Source organism: Scyliorhinus torazame, chromosome 24, assembly GCF_047496885.1.
Source record: "Scyliorhinus torazame isolate Kashiwa2021f chromosome 24, sScyTor2.1, whole genome shotgun sequence".
Classification (NCBI taxonomy): Eukaryota; Metazoa; Chordata; class Chondrichthyes; order Carcharhiniformes; family Scyliorhinidae; genus Scyliorhinus; species Scyliorhinus torazame.
Window position 1 is genome coordinate 39,908,088 of NC_092730.1, and position 15,825 is coordinate 39,923,912.

General features: G+C 45.6%; 3 non-coding genes across 3 annotated transcripts; 2 read left to right on the forward strand and 1 right to left on the reverse strand.

Moving 5' to 3' along the window:
• Positions 1-3,202: 3,202 nt before the first annotated feature.
• On the reverse strand, positions 3,203-3,274 carry trnam-cau (transfer RNA methionine (anticodon CAU)). Its single transcript has one exon. It is a non-coding gene; the product is annotated as a tRNA-Met (tRNA).
• Positions 3,275-7,931: 4,657 nt separating this feature from the next.
• trnag-ucc (transfer RNA glycine (anticodon UCC)) lies at positions 7,932-8,003 on the forward strand. Its single transcript has one exon. It is a non-coding gene; the product is annotated as a tRNA-Gly (tRNA).
• Positions 8,004-8,417: 414 nt separating this feature from the next.
• On the forward strand, positions 8,418-8,489 carry trnaw-cca (transfer RNA tryptophan (anticodon CCA)). The gene has a single exon. It is a non-coding gene; the product is annotated as a tRNA-Trp (tRNA).
• The last annotated feature ends 7,336 nt before the right edge of the window (positions 8,490-15,825 follow it).

A 15,825-nucleotide genomic window follows, 5' to 3' on the forward strand; every position in this document is an offset into this window, starting at 1 on the left:
TCAATCAAACAGCAGGAGAGACAGATGCTGTGTCCATGTCACCCTAACACAGTACCACTGACAGGAGGCCCCATAAATCCCAGTGCAAATTCTCACCCATTCTCATCATCACTGTATCAATGGAGCAGCTTAGTGAAATAATCAACATCAGAGACAACTGACACATGGATTCCGGTTTAGAATTACACAATTAACCGTAATAATGTACTCTGAGATTCGAGTGAAATACCAGCCACACCACTCACATCAGGGGTGGCTGTACTAATCCTCAGACTGTGTCCTCACAAATACATTAGCTGCAAACACAAATATCAGGTGCATTCTCAGATTGAGATATGCTGAAAGCGACAAAGATACAAACTCTGATTCTCGTTTAAAACTCACCTAATTTATGAAAATAAAAGATGCAATATAATTTCGCTGACTATGAACTGAGCTGTAACTTGCAAACTATTGCAAAATCCTCACTCACACTGTTCCGGATGGAAGATACTGCAGCAATTCCAGACTGTGGTCCATTTTACATTCATGTCAAAATTCTGACTCAGAATCAGACTGAGTCACAGATCAAATCAATGTGTACAGCCTGAGTTAAACTTCCAGAGCAATCCAGTATCAGGTTGAAGGTTACATTATCTTTCACAATTGTGTTCTGATATTAAATGCTGGTCCAAAACTATCACACATTGTTTGCTTCAAACCTCCCACAGCAATGGTTTCTTTCTGTGCTGGAAATTTACGTGGAATGAATGCAAACTTATAAACTGTCCCAGAGATTGAAAGGTCACATCCTGAACCGCATCCTCCCACTGAGTCACAGAGCCTGACAGGTACAGGATAATCCTCAAACACGTGTTCAGACTAAGATCCATCATGACACTGAGTCCTGGAGCATGACAGATTCAGGATTATTCTCAAACGGTTGTTCAGAGTAAGATGCTGAAATACACTGTACTCACTCATAAATAGCAATCACAAAAAGCAATCAGACTCAACAATTGTACCTCTGAGAGATTTAGAAATGGTTAAAAGACTCTCAGAGAGGAAACAATAGTGACATACAATCACACGTATACACACAGTGTACAGGCCCACACACATTATACACAGAGTTGCACACACACAGACACACAAACATACACACACAGGTATATACACGTGTACACACACAGTACACAGAGTCACACGCATTATACACACACAGTTGTACACACCCACAAACACAGGTATACAGACACAGGCACATAAAAATTCACACATATTCTCAGATACACACACATATATAGAAACACGCATGTACAGACAGAGATATACACAGAGACAGATACATTACATCAGAGAAATAAAATTAATCCAGCTACAGTGAAGTAACAGAGATATAGTTCTAATACAGGATGGTGAGTGGCTGGAGTAGAGCCTCCAGGTCGCGGTGTCGCTATGTGTTGGCCACCCTTGTAGTATATATAAATGATTTGGAGGAACATGTAACTGGTCTGATTAGTAAGTTTGCAGACGACACAAAGGTTGGTGGAATTGCGGATAGCGATGAGGACTGTCAGAGGATACAGCAGGGTTTAGATTGTTTGGAGACTTGGGCGGAGTGATGGCAGATGGAGTTTAATCCGGACAAATGTGAGGTAATGCATTTTGGAAGGTCTAATGCAGGTAGGGAATATACAGTGAATGGTAGAACACTCAAGTGTATTGAAAGTCAAAGAGATCTAGGAGTACAGGTCCACAGGTCATTGAAAGGGGCACCACAGATGGAGAAGGTAGTCAAGAAGGCATACGGCATGTTTGCCTTCATTGGCCGGGGCTTTGAGTATAAGAATTGGCAAGTCATGTTGCAGCTGTATAGAACCTTAGTTAGGCCACACTTGGAGTATAATGTTCAATTCTGGTCGCCACACTACCAGAAGGATGTGGAGGCTTCAGAGAGGGTGCAGAAGAGATTTACCAGAATGTTGCCTGGTATGGAGGGCATTAGCTATGAGGAGCGGTTGAATAAACTCGGTTTGTTCTCACTGGAACGAAGGAGGTTGAGGGGAGACCTGATAGAAGTCTAAAAAATTATGAGGGGCATAGACAGAGTGGATAGTCAGAGGCTTTTCCCCAGGGTCGAGGGGTCAATTACTAGGGGGCATAGGTTTATGGTGAGAGCGGCAAGGTTTAGAGTAGATGTCCGAGGCAAGTGTTTTATGCAGAGGGTAGTGGGTGCCTGGAACTCGCTACCAGGGGAGGTGGTGGAAGCAGGGATGATAGTGATATTTAAGGGCATCTTGACAAATACATGAATAGGATGGGAATAGAGGGATCCGGACAGTGTAGACGATTGTAGTTTAGTCGGGCAGCATGGTCGGCACGGGCTTGGAGGGCCGAAGGGCCTGTTCCTGTGCTGTACATTTCTTTGTTCTTTGTTCACTCTAGATGGTGGTGGATGTGGGTTTGGAAGGTGTTGCCAAAGGAGCCTTGGTGACTTCCTGCAGTGAATCCTGTAGCTGGTATACACGCTGCCACTCTGCATCAGTGCTGGAGCGAGTGAGTGTTTATGGATGGGGTGCCGATCAAGCAGGATGCCTTGTCCTAGATGGTGTCAAACCTATTCAGTGTTGTTGAAATTGCAACTATTAAAGGAAATGGAAATTATTCCAATACATTCCTGATTTATGCTGTGTCGACAGGGTTTGGGGAGTCAGGGAGTGAGTGCCTCGCCACAGGAGTCCGAGTCTTTGGCTTGCCTTCTAGCCACAGTATTTATATGAACAGTTCAGTTTCTGCCCAATGACAATCAGTCAGATGTTGGCAGTGGGGTTTCAGTGATGGGAATTCCGGTGAATGTCAAGGGGCGATGGTTAGATTTTCACTTATTAGAGATGGTCTTTGCTTGGAACGTTTCAGCCCAAGCCTGGACATTGTCCAGGATTGCTGCCTTTGGACATGGACTGTTTCATTAACAGAGGAGTTGTGAATGGTGCTGAACATTCTGCAATCATGGAAAGCCTGTGTGTGTTTGCAGCACTTACAGCGTGTGTCCCTGTGGGAGTAAATGCCATTTCAGACATTGGTTGCACAAATTAAGTGTTTGCTGGAACTCCCTTCCAGCCGAGTAAAAACCCGTTTCCTGGAAAGAAATGTCAGATATACTTGTGGCGAGAAGCTAAATGTTTCTTTTGACTGTAACGGAAAGTATAAAAAAAACAACTAGCAGAGAATGGTTTCGATCCATCGACCTCTGGGTTATGGGCCCAGCACGCTTCCGCTGCGCCACTCTGCTCTAATGGTTTTTATTGCGTTGAAGCGACACAATTCCTCACTTCGGCAGTGTTGTTCATCAGGACCACATGTGCTCGACAGCGCACCCTGGCGGCACAATTCCACTGTGTAACTCACCAACAATTGAACACACGCAGCAGCTGGACACTGATACCTTACACAAGATAACACACAAGCTTCGACTGACTGATCATATATAGAAAGTGTTCCCATTAAGTTCCAGTGTTCTCTGTCTTCAGGTGACGCCCCGGAGGACTGGAGAATAGCCAATGTTGTTCCTTTGTTTAAGAATGGGAGCAAGGATAATGCAGGGACCTACGCGCCGGTGAGCCTTACGTCAGTGGTCGGGAAATTACTGGAGAGAATTCTTCGAGACAGGATCTACTCCCATTTGGAAGCAAATGGACGTATTAGTGAGAGGCAGCACGGTTTTGTGAAGGGGAGGTCATGTCGCACTAACTTGATAGAGTTTTTGGAAGATGATTGATGCAGGGAGGGCAGTGGATGTTGTCTATATGGACTTCAGTAAAGCATTTGACAAGGTCCCTCATGGCAGACTGGTACAAAAGGTGAAGTCACATGGGATCAGGGGTGAGCTGGCAAGATGGATACAGACCTGGCTAGGTCATAGAAGGCAGAGAGTAGCAATGGAAGGATGCTTTTCTAATTGGAGCGCTGTGACTAGTGGTGTTCCGCAGGGTTCGGTGCTGGGACCTTTGCTGTTCGTCGCATATATAAATGATTTGGAGGAAAATGTAACGGGTCTGATTAGTAAGTTTGCAGACGACAAAAAGGTTGGTGGAATTGCGGATAGCGATGAGGACTGTCAGAGGATACAGCAGGATTTAGATTGTTTGGAGACTTGGGTGGAGAGATGGCAGATGGAGTTTAATCCACAGGTCATTGAAAGGGGCAACACAGGTGGAGAAGGTAGTCAAGAAGGCATACGGCATGCTTGCCTTCATTGGCCGGGGCATTGACTATAAGAATTGGCAAGTCATGTTGCAGCTGTATAGGACCTTAGTTAGGCCACACTTGGAGTATAGTGTTCAATTCTGGTTGCCACACTACCAGAAGGATGCGGAGGCTTTAGAGAGGGTGCAGAAGAAGAAATTTGCCAGGATGTTGCCTGGTATGGAGGGCATTAGCTATGAGGAGCAGTTAAATAAATTTGGTTTGTTCTCACTGGAACGACGGAGGTTGAGGGGTGACCTGAAAGAGGTCTACAAAATTATGAGTGGCATAGACAGAGTGGATAGTCAGAGGCTTTTTCCTAGTGTAGAGGGGTCAATTACTGGGGGGCATAGGTTTAAGGTGTGAGGGGCAAGGTTTACAGGAGATGTACGAGGCAGGTTTTTTACACAGAGGGTAGTGGGTGCCTGGAACTCGCTGCCAGATGAGGTGGTGGAAGCAGGGGCGATATTGACATTTAAGGGCATCTTGACAAATACATTAATAGGATGGGAATATAGGGATACGGACCCAGAAAGACTAGAAGATTTTAGCTCAGATGGACAGCATGGTCGGCACAGGCTTGGAGGGCCGAAGGGCCTGTTCCTCTGCTGTACTTTTCTTTGTCTTTGTTCTTTGTTCTAAAATCTCCCCTCTTTCCTCTTGTGTAACTGTGTTATCTGCATCTTCACTCTGTATTGAAAGGTCTTCCCTGATGTTAATTAAACTGCTTTCCGATATTTAAGTATATTCTCTCCCGCTGAACTGTGATTTCTACTGTGGAACCGAGATCTCTACTGTGTAACTGCTCTCTGCTGTGGAATATGATCTCTGCTGTGAACTGTGCTCTGCTGGGGAACGGCGACCTCTCCTGTGGAAATGTGCTCTCTGCTGTGTTACTGTGTTCTCTGCTGTGTTACTGTGTTCTCTGCTGTGGGACTGTGTTCTCTGCCGTGAACTGTGCGCTCTGCTGAGAAACTGCAATCTCTCCAGTGGAAATGTACACTCTGCTGTGAAACTGCTCTCTGCTGTGGAAACGTGGACCAGATGTGATGCAGCTGAGGATGCTGTGTGATGTAACGTGGACATGGTGAAGTTACTGTCCAGAAACTTCCGAATTCTATTTTTGTTTTTAATGGACCGCTACAATCTACGTGTTTATTCTAGGACACAACAATGAATAAAAATGAATCAGTGCTGAGCAGATTCTAACATCCCACACCTCCAGTTTGTTCTTATTGAGAACCCCGTCCTCGATGGAAGCTTTTGCTCTCCGGATCACACCACCGCCTCCTGGGAATACAGCAGCGATACCTCCAAGATCTGATCTGTAACAGAATCACAGAATAATACAGTGTCCCCTTGTGACTGAGGGGAACAGGTGCTCCCTATCCGCCCTGTCTATATCTAACATAATCTTGTACACCTCGATGAGATCACCCCTCAATCATCTCTGTTCCCGCGAGAGAGAGAAAACAAGCCTATCCACCTCTCTTCATATCCTAAATGCTCCATCCCAAGCAACATCCTGCTGAATCACCTCTGCACCCCATCCAGTGCAGTCACATATTTCCTAGAATGTGGTGACCAGAATTGCACACGGTACTCCAGCTGTGACCTCCCCAACATTCTATACAACTCCACCATGACCTCTCTGCTTTTGTAATCCATGCCCCGAATGATAAAGACAAGTATCTCAAATGTCTTTTCCACCACCCTATTAACCTGCCCTTCTGCCTTCAGAGATATCTGGACAAACACTCCAAGGTCCGTTTGTTCCTCAGGACTTCCCAGTGTCAGGCCATTCACATTAATCCAATAATAATAATATAATATTCTTTATTGTCACAAATAGGCTTATATTAACACTACAATGAAGTTACTGTGAAAACCCCCCTACCAAATGGATCACATCTAATTTTTCAGCGTTAAATTCCATCAGCCACTTTTCTGCCCATTTGACCATCCCGTCTGTATCTTCCTGTAACTCAAGACACTCAACCGAACTGTGAGCTTGAAACTCAGTGAAAGGATTTCACCCTCCTCTCGGAATCTGATCACCACCTCAATCCCAACATTCAGCTTGGGTGGGCAGACAAGACAACGTCCTTCCCGCAGCCCCCCAGCACAGACTGGATAATATCCCAAACTCGTATCCTGCTATTGTCACATTGCTCCACCACCTTGGTCTCTTCACAAAACGCCAGGAATCTCAGACCAATTCTTCAGACCTTTGATTCTCTCTTCAAACAACACCTTGTCCCTGATTAAGTCAATCCTGGGAAGAGGGGCTCCCTATTCCGAGTTCCTCTGCGTACATCCGGTTGCTGTTGATGGACCAAAAGAGGTCTCATGCCTGAAAGAAAGCCTCTCCCACAGCCCTGTGAGCGTGTCTCCATTAGATGGTGCAGTCGACACCTGCAGAGTAGATAACAATGGAGAGAAGTGTGAGCAATTTCAGCGTCACAATTCTGTGGAAATAGAGCATTCAAAATATAATATTACTGAAAATACTGAACTGATCCTCTGGGAGTAGGACTCAAGTCAAAGGGGAAAATCCAGTGGATTTCTAGTGGAAAGATTTAACAACTGGATGATGGCAGCTGAAATCAGTCCTTGCGTTGCAATCTCTGTAGATATTCTACTGAATTGAAACCTGCAAAAGGCATATTTTCCGACTAGAAATCCAACACATTTCCCCCTGTTGTGGAGGAAGTTCTCAATCGCACACAGGTGGTCAAACGGAATAAGGCTGGGCTGGGATTTGAGTCCAGATTTTTCTTCTGTGAACAGACACTTGACCGGACGAAGCTACAGAGTCTGAGGATGTTCAGCTAATCACAAGGGAATGCTGGAAATACTGTACGGATCTGTAGTATCTGCGAAAAGAGAAATAGTTACCATTTCAGATCCTGACATTTCATTGGAACGATCTGTTTCTCTCTCCACAGATGCTGCCGGATCAACTGAATATTTCCAGCATTTTCTGTCTTTGTTTCAGATTTGCAGCATCCACAGTATTTTGCTTTTGGGTCAAAGGACAATGAGTTGCCTTTCCTGCTCTGAGGGTTATTGCAGGTCCCTCTGGCTGTGATTGTCGCTGATTCGGCCAAACATTTACAATCTATCATTAATTGACCGCGAGAATGGGCGGTGAGGGGATTCTGGAACCGCTGCAAGTCCATATGGTGTATGTACACACACAGTGCTGTTAGGGATGGGTTCCAGGTTTGGATGGTGCCTCACGGAGGAAAAGTCAATTTCAGGAGTGCGATTCGAGCCCTGACCTCCAGAGGAGACTGCGACCTGCGCTCGGCCATCCTGACGTATTCGAAAGTTTAGGTGCGATTGGGCCGAAATCGGGTGCTCTTTCCGAGGGTCGGTGCCGACTCGATGGGCCGAATGGCCTCCTTCCGCACTGGAGGCATTCTATGATTACTGAAATAGGGTGAAAATGGCAGCATCCAGGACACAAGGACAAGTTAAGGTCTCAGGCCAGAGTAAGTGTCCTGTGTAATGACACATAGAATGTACATTTATTGTGGACTGGTGCCATCTCCTGGCTGAACGGGAGCCGTGCGACACGGACACTTTCATTCAGGAGCATTTTAAATTGGAGTGAAACAACTTACGCAAAGTAAGTATTTGTTACGAAACAGTAAATCAAACTGATCGAAAGAACCAAAAGGATACGTTCTAATCAGTGAGTGATGGTGGTATAGTGGTGAGCATAGCTGCCTTCCAAGCAGTTGACCTGGGTTCGATTCCCGGCCATCGCAATAATTAGAAATTCGCAATTTTTGCGCCTCTTTGTGAGTTTCAAACTGAGGAAGAGAAAGTTTCTCACTCGGAATTTAGTGGCAAGTACAGCGAGGAGTGAAATAATATGGACAGTGTTCGACTATTCACTGCCCAAGCCCTCCGACAAAAGCTTAAAATCACAGCGTTTTCACTCAAGCCTCATGAAGTGGACCAAACAGAGACACAACAGACACGTTACAGACGAGGATGGGATTTGAATCCACGTGTACAGAGCACAATGGATTATTGTGCATCACCTTAACCACGTGATACAGCTGCTTTACTTCAGGGCCCTTTAGTATCCCTCAATATAACCTCCTTGGATTTCTTTCGCACGGTTGGGTGTAAATAAAACATAAATCTATGAGGAGAAACGCTCAGTTTTTGGGCTTGGGCTTGTGGCGCAACGGTGGCGCGTCTGATTCCAGATCAGAAGGTTGCGTGTTCAAATCACGTCAGGCTCAGGAAGTTTTTCTGCCGCTGGTTCCAGGAAATTCTCTCTGTGGGAATGTTCCCGAAATGACTCCGTTCAAACCACAATTTGTCCGAATGTTTCAGATTTACCCGCTCAGTTTATATTTTTGAGCAGTTTCATCAAACAATCGGATAGCTCAGTCGGTAGAGCATGGGACTCTACCTCCCAGCATCGACGGTTCGAGCCGCACGTTGGCCGCTTCCATATTATTATCTGAGAATATTGAACCAACTGTGCTACCGTGCTGCCCAAACAGTTGGTTCAATCTCACTGCTCGTGGGTGAGACCAGAACTACTGGGCAGTTAAAAACAAGGACCTCGCTCTTTTTCGGACGGAGATGAGGAAATTTCTCCCTCTCTGAGAGTTGTGCGACTTTGGAACTCTGCCTCAGAAGGCCGCGGAAGCGGGACATTGATTATGTTTAAGGCGGAGATGGGGAAATTCTTGTTCAGCAAATAAATCAAAGGTTTATCGGGGTTGCATACAACCATTGCATTCAGCCAGTTACCTGGGTGCACGAGCGTGCGGTTTTTTATTTGATATATCAGTTCCACACCATGGTGAAACGGTGTTAAAATGTCGTTTTCATTTCTTCACGTGTTCTTCACTGATATATTCGCTGCAATAACTTCTCTGGGCACAAAGCACGGTAGCACAAGTGGCTAGCACGGTGGCTTCACAGCGCCAGGCTCCCATGTTCGATTAACTCTCTCTGCGGAGTCTGAACGTTCTGCACGTGCCTGCGTGGGTCCCACAGTGCAAAGACGTGGATTAGGTGGATTGGCCAAATTACCCTGAGTGCCCATACGGGACCAGTCTTTATAAATAGAAGCGTCATCCCGGCCCTGGGTCACTGCCCGTCTGGAGTTTGCTCATTCTTCCCATGTGTGCGTGGGTTTCACCCCCACAACCCAAAGATGTGCAAAGTATGTGGGTTGGCCACGCAAAATTGGCCCTTAATTGGGAAAAAAATAATTGGGTACTCTAAATTTATACAGAACTAAATAAATAAATAGAAACGCCGAGCACAAAGGCAAGGCCGCTATGGGGATTCTTCATAAAATCCTGCAACAGAAATAGACAATGTTGGATAACTCGGCTGGTCTGGCAGCATCTGTGGAGAGAGAAACAGAGTTACAGTTTCCAGTCCAGTCTGACCCTGCTTCCCATTCTCTGGTTCCCGCTCCACATATGCTGCCAGGTCTGCTGAGATTTTCCAGCTCTGGGCGACTGACATGGACACGGTGGGCGGAATGGCCGCACCCTGTGCTGGAACCATTCTATGATTCTATAATTCTCAGCTGTCCTCGTAATTGAAACCTTCTCTGTCTGTATCATTCTGGTGAATCTGCATTGCCGCCGCTACATTAAGGTTCTGAATACATTTTTGGACTCCCCTCATTCCCTCCTCCAGCAGATTTTTGCCGGGTAAATATCCAGATTCCCTAAACTCCTCATTCTCTCGAACAATGAAATGCCGCTTGGCTTTAACAATTTTACCCAATAGACAGAGTGGTTCCGACCTCACTACCCGATCAATGCATCTCAATCGGAACAAGACTGAATTTTCAATTCTCGCTCTTCTAACACAACTCGATGCAATTCGGCCTCACAACTTGGACTGGATTGTCACATCAGTGATTGCAGATACTTTGGAAAAATGAGTCCCACTTGGGAGAAAGCAGGATGGAAAATCGACAATGATGGGTTTCGAACCCAAGCACGGAGAGCCCAATGGATTAGCAATCCGGCCCTTTAACCACTCGGCCACCTCAACCCGCAAGCGCGTCGGTCAAATCAAAGGTTTATCAGGTACAAATAACCATTGTATTCAGCCAGCTGCGTGGATGCTGTTTTTACTTGAGGATCAATTCAGAATCCCACACCATGATCAAACGACCTTTAAATACCCTGTCCGTTTCTTCACGTGTTCTGCACTGATATATTCGCTGCAATAACTTCCCTGGAGCTCAAACCTCCTCCCGATTTCAGTCAATGACACCATCCGGGTTTTTGAACCCGGGACCTCTGGCATTTTATCGCAGCTGAGAATCAATGTCAATGTCAGGAGTGGGATTGAACCCTCGTCTCCAGAGGAGACAGACACCTGGTGTATCCAAACGGTTCTAGGGGATTGGGCCGTGTTGGGGTGCTCTTTCCGAGGGTCGGTGCAGACTGGATGGGCCGAATGGTCTCCTTCTGCACTGGAGGGATTCTATGATTACTTAACCAGGGTGCAAACGGCAGCATCAGGACACAAGGACAAGGTGAGGTCTCAGGCCAGAGCAAGAGTCCTATGTAATGACACACAGAACATCAGAAGTAAAAACATTTATTGTGGACTGGTGCCATCTCCTGGCTGAACGGGAGCCGTGCGACACGGACACTTTCATTCAGGAGCATTTTAAATTGGAGTGAAATAACAGAAACATAGTAAGACGTTGTTTACGAAACAAAGCAAAGCATCAAAAGGACTCAACATTCGGCAGTCAGTGATGGAGGGATACTGGGGAGCATCGCTGCCTTCCAAGCAGTTGATCCAGGGTCGATTCCCGACCATCGCAATAATAATTTGATTGGAGGCGTTTGCGTGATTTCGTGTGTTTCGAGCTGAGGAAGAGAGCTGGAGAAAGTGAGGTGGCTGGAGGCAGGAATCTTCGCTTGTTCTAAATAGTCTGGTTGGATTGTTCACATCCGTCCGAGTGGCGAAACTGTGATCTCGGTTTCTGTAGTGGTTTATTATTGGATATTGTTCTCTATAGAATTTACAGTGCAGAAGGAGGCCATTCGGCCCATCGAGTCTTCACCGGCTCTTGGAAAGAGCACCCTACCCAAGCCCACACCACCCTATCCCCATAACCCAATAACCCCACTCAACCAACACTAAGGGCAATTTAGCATGGCCAATCCACCTAACCTGCACATCTTTGGACTGTGGGAGGAAACAGGAGCACCCGGAGGAAACCCATGCAGACACGGGGAGGATGTGCAGACTCCGCACAGACAGTGACCCAGCTGGGAATCGAACCTGGGACCCTGGAACTGTGAAGCTGATGAATGTGATATAAAATAGTTAGTTTAAATATATTAGTTACAGTAATGTAGATGTAGGCCAGTCTAATCCGAGTGAGTTCACAGACAAAGGATTTCAGAAAGCATGGCACGAAAGGGGGAGGTGTGTCTGGTGGAGGAGGAGAAAAGGATGCTGGGTAACAAGAGATCCAGGGGTAAGGAATGAGAAGTGAGCCAATTAGGATGTATTGCCAGGTCAGGAGGGGTATAGGATGACCAATGGGAATCTGTATGTGAAACTTGATGTCATTTGAATGTATTTGTAGAGATTCCTTTGTCTCCAATAGCACTCGATTCGGAAGACCCAGGAGGCAGCTTGTGTTCTGGGTTTGTGTGATGCGATTCAGATTTGCAAGTTGGTTAAAAATAAATAATACTATGCCTACAAATCCATCTCGAGTTTTATTGAGGCCAGACTAACGGGTAAAGAATTCAATGTTTAGTCATTTGGTGCCGGAAACCCGGGATTTCTCCAGACGGTTAGCGACCAACTGCGACATCAGAATTAGACTGATTTTCGACAAGGAAAGTGGAAACGGGCCCACAATGTGTGTAGCTGTAAAATGACACACATTTGTTTTCCCCCCTTCTCATGGTCTGATTTGTCTGGTCACTCGCGGTTGGTACGGAAAGATCGTCTCGACAAAATCAAAGGTCAGTCTGGGGATTAGAAAATTGAACTGATGGGACATCTGGCAAGATGGTTCCGTTCTACGAGTGTTTTTGATGAACTGATGGGACATCTGGAAAGACGGTTTAGTTCCACGAGAGTGTTTTTGAAACTATCGTTCATTAAGCTAAAATTGTATCCTTGGACTGTAGTGGCGAGAAAAGATACATTTTAAAACAAACTGGATGCTGCATGCTAGTTAAAGCAGAAGTCTCTCAAAGGGTTAACAGCAGCTTGAGATAGCTGGCAGCTTGTGGTGAAATTGGATACCTTTCTTTCGAGTCACTGAAACCCTAGCAAAGTTGCAGCTTGTGGTGAAATTGGATACCTTTCTTTCGAGTCACTGAAACCCTAGCAAAGTTGCAGCTTGTGGTGGAATTGGATACCTTTCTTTCGAGTCAGTGAAACTCCAGCAAAGTTACGTTTTGAAGTAATTAAAAGGTAAAGGAAGCCAGTGGATTTCTCCCCCTCTTTTACATAAGTGAATCATTTTAGCAAGCAATTGATTGAAATTGCCAGAATCTTAAGTTTGAATTACTTGAAATAATGTTGATCTCATTTAATTTGTGAATTAATAGAAACTTAAAGAAACTCACTGACACCATTTAAAAAAGTGTAAATCTGGAGATGACAGTTGACTTTGCTCCGGTATAAATCACCGCAGCTAACTGCTTCCTCATTGATAGCAGCAAACATTTTTGTGAATGTTAGCTGTAATGTTGGCTGAAGCTGCCCCCACCATAAACTTAAATTAAACTAATCAATTAATTAGTGATGGCTGGTCAGGTGATGTGCTTGAGCTGCTTGATGTGGGAGCTGGCAGGTCCCATTGCGAGCTGCAGCGACCACATCTGCAGTAAGTGTTGGCTGCTCGAAGAGCTCTGGCTCAGAGTTGATGAGCTGGAGTCTGAGCTTTAAACACTGAGGCACATCCGGGAGGGGGAGACTTACCTGGACACTGTGTTTCAGAAGGCAGTCACACCTGTCAGAGTAAGTAGTTTAAATCCTGCTAGTGGCCAGGGACAGCAGGGTGTGACTGCAAGTCAGGCAGGTAAAGGGAACCAGCAGTCAGGAACTCAGGAGCCTCAGCCCTTGACTCTGTCCAACAGGTATGAGGCACTTGCTCCCTGTGTGGATGGCGAACAGGGTTGCAGGAAGGATGAATCAGCTGACCAAGGCACCATGGTTCAGCAGGCCATTCAAGGGGAGGGAGTAAATAGGCAAGTTGTAGTTGTAGGGGATTCTATTATCAGGGGGATAGATAGTATCCTTTGTGAGCAGGATAAAGAGTCGCGCATGGTATGTTGCCTGCCCGGTGCTAGGGTGCGGGACACCTCTGACCGGCTTGAAAGGATACTGGAGAGGGAGGGGGCGGATCCAATTGTTGTGGTCCATGTCGGTACCAACAACATAGGCAAGTCTAGGAAAGAGGACCTGTTTAGAGATTATAAAGAGCCAGGATTCAAATTAAAAAACAGGTCATAATCTCCGGATTACTGCCCGAGCCACGTGCAAATTGGCATAGGGAGGCAAGAATAAGGGAAGTTAACACGTGGCTGAAAGAGTGGTGTGGGAATGAGGGGTTCCTTTTCATGGGACACTGGCATCAGTTTTGGGACAGGGGGGACCTATACCGTTGGGATGGTCTCCACCTGAACCGAGCTGGGACCAGTGTTCTGGTGAAAAGAGTAAATAGGGTGGTCAATAGATTTAACTAAAGATTGACGGGGAAGGAAAAGTCAGGGAACCAAGCGGTGAAGTAATCAGTGGGAAGCGTAGCTGCTTAGGAATACAAAAAAGCACGAAAAGACAGAACTCAGGAAAGGTTACAATAGTCCCCATCCCACAAAATATGACACGGTGTATGGAAAGGCTCAGTAAACCAAGGTCCACCACACTAAGAAAACTAAAAGGGACGGTCAATAGAGAATTAAAGGTGCTATATTTAAATGTGTGCAGTGTACGGAACAAGGTAGATGAGCTTGTGGCCCAGATTGTGACTGGCAGGTATGATGTGGTAGGCATCACAGAGACATGGTTGCAGGGGGTTCAGGACTGGCATTTAAACATCCAGGGATTCACAACCTATCGAAAAGACAGAGATGTGGGCAGAGGGGGCGGGGTTGCCTTGTTAATTAGGAATGAAATTAAATCAATAGCACTAAACGACATGGGGTCGGATGATGTGGAATCTGTGTGGGTACAGATGAGGAACCACAAAGGCAAAAAAACCATAATGGGAGTTATGTACAGGCCTCCTAACAGTGGTCAGGACCAGGGGCACAAGATGCACCACGAAATAGAAAGTGCATGTCAGAAAGGCAAGGTCACAGTGATCATGGGGGACTGTAATATGCAGGTGGACTGGGTAAATAATACTGCCAGTTGACCCAAGGAAATGGAATTCATTGAATGTTTACAGGAGGGCTTTTTGGAACAGCTTGTGATGGAGCCCACGAGGGAACAGGCCATTCTGGACTTAGTGTTATGTAATGAGCCAGACTTGATTAAAGATCTTAAAGTAAAGGAGCACTTAGGAGGCAGCGATCATAATATGGTCGAATTCAATCTCCAATTTGAAAGAAAGAAGGTAGAATCAGATGTAAAGGTGTTACAGTTAAATAAAGGTAACTACAGGGGCATTGAGGAGGAACTGACGAAAATCGACTGGGAGCAGAGCCTAGTGGGAAAGACAGTAGAACAGCAATGGCAGGAGTTTCTGGGAGTAATTGAGGACACAGTACAAAGGTTCATCCCAAAGAAAAGAAAGGTTATCAGAGGGGGGATTAGACAGCCATGGTTGACAAAGGAAGTTAGGGAATGCATCAAAGCAGAAGAGGAAGCCTATAATGTGGCAAAGAGTAGTGGGAAGTCAGAAGATTGGGAAGGCTACAAAAACAAACAGAGGATAACAAAGAGATAGATAAGGAAAGAGAGGATCACATTTGAAGGTAGGCTAGCCAGTAACATTAGGAATGATAGTAAAAGTTTATTTAAATACATTAAAAACAAACGGGAGGCAAAAGTTGACATTGGGCCGCTCCAAAATGACGCTGGTAATTTTGTGATGGGAGACTAGGAAATAGCCGAGGAACTGAATAAGTACTTTGCGTCAGTCTTCACAGTAGAAGACATGAGTAATATCCCAACAATTCCGGAGAGTCAGGGGGCAGAGTTGAATATGGTAGCCATCACAAAGGAGAAAGTGCTAGAGAAACTAAGAGGGCTAAAAATTGATAAATCTCTGGGCCCAGATGGGCTACATCCTACAGAGCTAAAGGAGATAGCTGAAGAAATAGTGGAGGCGTTGGTGATGATGTTTCAAAAGTCACTGGAGTCAGGGAAAGTCCCAGAGGATTGGAAAATCGCTGTTGTAACCCCACTGTTCAAGAAGGGAACAAGGAAAAAGATGGAAAATTATAGGCCAATTAGCCTAACCTCGGTTGTTGGCAAGATTCTAGAATCCATTGTTAAGGGTGAGATTTCTAAATTCTTGGAAGTGCATGGTCGCATTAGGACAAGTCAGCATGGATTTAGTAAGGGGAGGTCGTGCCTGACAAACCTGTTAGAGTTCTTTGAAGA